Source organism: Amblyomma mixtum, chromosome 1 (assembly GCF_055824585.1).
Source record: "Amblyomma mixtum isolate Tamu chromosome 1, ASM5582458v1, whole genome shotgun sequence".
Lineage (NCBI taxonomy): Eukaryota > Metazoa > Arthropoda > Arachnida > Ixodida > Ixodidae > Amblyomma > Amblyomma mixtum.
In genome coordinates this window covers 187,324,983-187,330,853 of record NC_143012.1, presented here as the reverse complement: position 1 = coordinate 187,330,853, position 5,871 = coordinate 187,324,983, and the positions used below count along the sequence as shown (strand labels likewise).

At 46.3% G+C, this 5,871-nt stretch overlaps 1 pseudogene; it reads right to left on the bottom strand.

Annotated features, from left to right (window-relative positions):
* Positions 1–755: 755 nt before the first annotated feature.
* On the bottom strand, positions 756–1,312 carry LOC149370258 (adenylate kinase isoenzyme 1 pseudogene; annotated as a pseudogene).
* Positions 1,313–5,871: the final 4,559 nt, after the last annotated feature.

Sequence of the window (5,871 nt, the reverse complement as noted above, 5' to 3'; positions counted from 1 at the left end):
ACTTCCGGCACCTCTCTATTGAATAGTTCCCTGAGGTTTTTTGTTCCGCCACAGTGAGAGAGGTCCGCTTTGTCTGGGTACCTGGTCATTCGGGTATCTATTTCAACGAGGTGGCTGATTTATTGGCAAGGTCAGCTCTCACTGCCCTTGTAATCTATCCCGTACCTCACCTGATTCGGCTGGAGACCTCCCGTTTCAAGCGGTTCCAACTTATATCAGCCAGCTTGGGTGATCCGCTGCTGAATACCGTGGATTTTCAAGATTTAAAGTTCCCATGGAATGTCCGATCGTGTAAGTCGAGGCTGTGTAAAGTGTCCATGACACTTTTGCGATGCAGAATCCCCCACCTCAACTTGTACTTATGCAGATGCGGGTTCGCTACGACACACCTTTGTAACTCATGCGGAGATGTTGAAACAATAGACCATTTTCTCCTCTCTTGCCGGCGGTTCGCATTTCAGAGAAAACAGTATTTGGAGGTCCCTCTTTCGAGGTTAGGACTCCCTTCGCCCCTACCAGTTCTTCTCTCGTTTGGCGCGAGCGCCACGGGATTACCGTTAAGCACTATTTGCGGCTACCTTCATGATTACATTATTGCAATTGGTCACTAAACCGGTTAACTCCATATAAAATTCCACCGAATGTCCAAAAGCGTATTTTATGTTATTCCTAGTACATATAATTTTTTTAATTTATGTAAAGACAGACACCGAGACGCGCTGAGCTGAGCGTCCGCTCGATTGCCTAGCCTTTCTTTAATCCCACTTCCTCGTCTTCCTCCGCCTGCTTCTTTCATCACGACTTCGTCTTTGTTGTCTCGGCATCACACTCGGCCACGACTGCGGACGTCCTGTTGATTGTAGGCCGCGTCGCACCCAGACCTCGTTGTCGTACACGCGGCCACTCGTCTCGCCCCGCTTCAGCAGCCGCTCCTTCATGGTCTCGTCCTTCACTTCGACATAGAGCAGGTTGGTGCACTTGCACACCTCAGCCTCGAAGCGGTCACCCTGCTCGGTGTTCCTGGGGTAACCGTCAATCAGGAACCTTTGGCTGTCGCCACGCTCTTCCTCATTGCTCCTTTCAGCAGCTGCAAGACCGTGACCAGTGGGACGAGCTCACCCTTTGTCATGATCTCGTTCATCTCCTTGCCCAGGTCGCTGCCGGACTGCACCTCCGCCCGCTGCAGGTCACCGGAAGAGATGTGCGTGAAGCCGTAGTTGGCCGCTATCTACTCGCATTTGGTACCCTTGCCGCAGCCAGGGCCGCCGAAGACAAACACGACGGGGAGCTTGAGCTTTAGAGGCCCGTCCATTGGCGTCGAAGTAGGGAGAGGAGCAGGGGAGCAGGCCTGGCTGGAGGCGGAACTTCCTCAGCCTTCTCATCTGGTTCTTCTTCTTCTTCTTCTTCTTCACCTCATTATAATGGCACATACCCACGTGGGGGGATTGGCCAAGGTGTAGGGGTATACATAAGAAAATTTTCATAGGATTAAACGTGAAATTTGAAAAATGTATTCATGAAAAACGACAGAAGAATAATTGAAGTGAAATAACAAAGAACATTTTGGCGAGAATAATAATAATTAAAAAACAAAAACCAAAAAAACCCCGAGATTTTTAAAGGAGTTAGCAAATCAACCTACCAGTTGCAATTATGTAATCATGTAGATTCCCACAAATTGAACTCAAAGCAAATCCTTTGGCGCTCGCTCCGAACGATAACAACACTGGCATAGATAACGGGAGCCCTAGCCTGGAGAGAGGGACCTCCAGGTAAATCTTTCTCTGAAGTGCGAACTTTGGGCAGTAGAGCAGGAAATGGTCCACAGATTCAACGACCCCGCATGAGTCACATAGGTTTGTTGGAGACCAGCCACATCTGCATAGGTATAAATTTAAACTGGGAATCCTGCACCGCAGTCGCGTCATTGATACCTCACACTGCCTGGTGTTACACGAACGGACGTTCCATTTATACGCTAAGTGCTGATAATCAGCAGTATTTAGTAGGGGATCGCGTAACCTGGCTGATATGTGTTGGAACCGCTGAAACCTGGAGATCGCCAGCAGACTGAAATTCGGGACGGGATGCGTTACTGGCCCGTCAAGGGCTGACCTTGCTAAATAATCAGCCACCTCGTTGGAATGAATGCCTGCATGACCAGGAATCCAGACAAAACGGACCTCCTTTAAAGTGGACGGGACAAAACATCGCAGGAAGCGGCACAAAAAATCTTTTTGGGAAGTTTCAAGGGAGACTAAAACTGACAAGCAATCAGCCAGGATGATCACGTGAGATACATGACACGGAATTTTGTGCAGGGCCATTCCAAGAGCCAAAAATTCCGCAAAGAATATGGGGATGTAATCTGGGATGCGGACAGAATAGCTCCATGCCAAATCCTGCGAAAAGATGCCAACTGCAGCTTTTTGGCCACTGACGGAGGCATCAGTAGAAAGCACCACATGATGGGGGAATTCCGCTATATGACCAGAAAGAATGCCGTTTAAAATGTTTGTGGGCATGAGTTTCGCATGAGATGGGAAGATGTGGTCAAAATGGAATTCCACTGCTGCCGGCGTGTGGTCAACCCACTGCAAGGAACTGAGATCAACACCAATCGGGGTTAAAAGTTTCTGCGTTAAGGTAATTTGTGGCATTTTATATCGTGGCCAATGATGGTAAAAAAATAAGGCCTGCTGAGACACAAAAATAGGAGTACTGACATTAGTCATCGGGTCCAACGATCTGAGGAAAGTTCGCACCGTGAGTATTTGAAAGCGGGAAATTAAATCGGGCATACTGGCTTCGAGATAAAGCAGGGCGTTTGAAACTGATTTTGGCAGCCCAAGGCAGAGACGCAGAGCACGCCTTTCCAGTAAGATTAAGGGTTGGACCTTGTAGTTTGCGCTACCAGAGAACAAAACGCAACCAAATTCAAGTATAGGTCTTACATAAGCTTTGTAAAGTAACAATAATGTGTCGCGGCGCATCCCAAACCTTTTATTGGCGATTCGTGTCAGCCGGCCTAGAGCGCGTTCTCCTTTACGCACGTTGTTCTTGATATGAAGGCTCCAATCTAAGGTTGGATGGTAAGTAACACCTAGATATGTAACAGATTCCACTTGTGGAATCAGATTAGAGTGATGGGCTAATGAAATGTACAAAGGCGTGTCTGGAGGAAATACCAGTGTGCCACATTTGTTAACATTCAGGGATAAATTAATACGGTGCAACCAAACTCCAAGAGCATCCAAATATCCCTGCATAATCTGGTAAAGCGAATGGATATCCGTGGCCGAGGCGAAAAAAGCTATGTCATCTGCATACACAAAAACTGTTATATCAGGACGGATGGGGATGTCACTGACCAAAATATTAAAAAGCAGCGGTGATAGTACCGAGCCTTGCGGCACTCCTCTTGATTGATGGTAAGTATTAGAACGTAGGGTACCCTCTGCGCAGTAAAAGTATCTGTCCTTTAGAAATTCAGATACCCATGCATAAATGTAGGTTGGAGGATGTAACTGCGCAAGTCTGTCAAGTAAAATAGTATGTTCTACACTATCATAGGCCTTTGCTACATCAAGAGTTACCAAAGCTGAAACTTCTCTTCTGCGTATCGAGAGCCGGATTCTACTCTCAAGATCCACATGCGCGGTCCATATAGAGCATCCGCGACGAAAGCCAATCTGTGCTGGGCTGAGGCCATTAACATCCTGAACATGTTTTGTGAGACGGCTGTGCACTACCCTTTCAATTAATTTGACTAAATTTGAAGTTAGTGCAATTGGCCGAATATTGTCTAAAACGTACCCTTTACCAGCATCTTTCCTCAATAAAATAATTTTCGCCATCTTCCAAATGCTTGGAATCCATGCATTGTTCAATGAAGTATTGACAATATCTAAGAGGTTGCTTGTGAAATCCTGGGCTAAAATTTTAATCATACCAACAGTGACACCATCTTGCCCGGGAGCTGCAGGGTGCATCATTGCCAGGACTGAGAGGAGCTCTGCCGCATCAACCTCGGTATAATCTGAAGAGGGTGTGATTGCGCGCAGAGGGACATTCCTTTGAGTCTGGAAACGTACCGCTAGTCCCTGAGCAATACTATCCAGGGTTTCCTGAGCCTGTTGGGGTGATAACACTGTTGAAGAAGTAAGGTGAGGGACTGGAGAACTCTTGTTACGTTCCATAAATCTATATAGGGCCTTCCGATTACGAGGATTTGAAAGATAAGTGTTCAAATTTTGGTTATAGTCCTCCTTGGCTTTTGCAATTGTTTTTTTGAAAGATGCAGAGAAAAATTTGTAATTTAACCAATTTGCTGGACTCTGGTTGCAGGATAGCCTCTTCCAGGCCGCTTTTCTGCAACGATAGGCCTTCTCACATTCTTGTGTCCACCAGGGAGACGGCTGTTTATTAGAGACTGCTGCGGGCACAGTGAATATTGAATGGTCTACTGCACTTTGCAAAAATGAAACCGCCTGCTGAGCTCTGTCATCCCGGCTAGTACTGACTATAGAGGCAAGTGAGGCGGACATCAAACTTTTATAAATATTGTGGTTGACAAATTTATGGTTTACACAACTATTTTTGTGCGGAGATAACCGGATAGTGAAAGTTATAGGAAAGTGGTCACTAGAAGTACCCGAATCTTCTGTCAACCAGTCAGTCACCTCAAGCCTACCTGCCGATAATGTTAAGTCAATTGCTGAGCGAGCACCACCTCGCATAAATGTTATATCTCTTGAATTACAGCAGCGTACAGCATTTGCAGACAGCCACGACCAGAGAAGCTGGCCGCAGGAATCAGTGCGACTTCCCCATTCACTGTGGTGGGAATTAAAATCTCCCGCAATAACTACACTACTTGCGCCAGCCACCAAGCTGTCTAAGCAGTCTGTCCTCTGTACACCTAAAGGAAAGTAGGTATTAGCAATTGTAATATCAGCACACTGCGGAAATGAAATTTTGAGCGCTAAAAGCTCACAGTCAGGGAGAAGAATTTTGTTAGAGATAGATGCCTGATGACATATGTGTTTAGAAAGCATGATTACCAATCCGCCTCCCCTACCAGCATTTCGATCTAATCTGAAAATTCGAAAGTTTTTCATTGAAAATGATTTATAAGGTGATAACCACGTTTCTTGTAAAAGCACGATATCAGGGTTGTGTTTCCGAATAAGTAGTTCTAGATCTGGAAGAGAAGAGAATACAGAGCGGCAATTCCATTGTAACACTTTGATACCTGCCATGATTACTGACCAATTGAAGAGGCAGACACCGCCTCTTTGAGGATATCAACATTGGGAAGAAGTTTTGGTGGTCCTTTTCTAGCTTTCAACTGATGAGAACTAGATTTAGATGGAGACGAGGAAGCACGACGCTTCTGCGTAGAACACGACATTTCAACATCTGTTGTGCAGACATCGGTACAACATGCATTGCTAGGAAGAGAGATGTTAGGTGGGACCTGGGAAGCATCAGGAGGTGATGCTGAGCTGCTAGCAGTAGCGGCAGAAGCTGAAACAGACGCAGGCTTCGCTGCCAGAACGGATGGAGATGGTGACACAGATTGAACTGCAATAAACTGAGCCAACGCCTCAGAAAATGTGTTTAGCATACGCTCAACAACATTGTTAAGGGCTTTTTCTACAGTGGAGACAATGGAGGCAGTCAAGTTGGACTCAATATCCCCAACAGAAGCGCGCACACGACTAGCGTATGAATCCTTCTTCCTGTTAAGAAGAGCGTAAGCATCGCCTCTTGAGCATCGCTTCTCTTTGATTATGTCTAACAAGCTGCGCTCCTCACAGCGTTTTGCGCAGTCGGCATCATCTGCTGGGTGGTTATTACTGCAGAGGC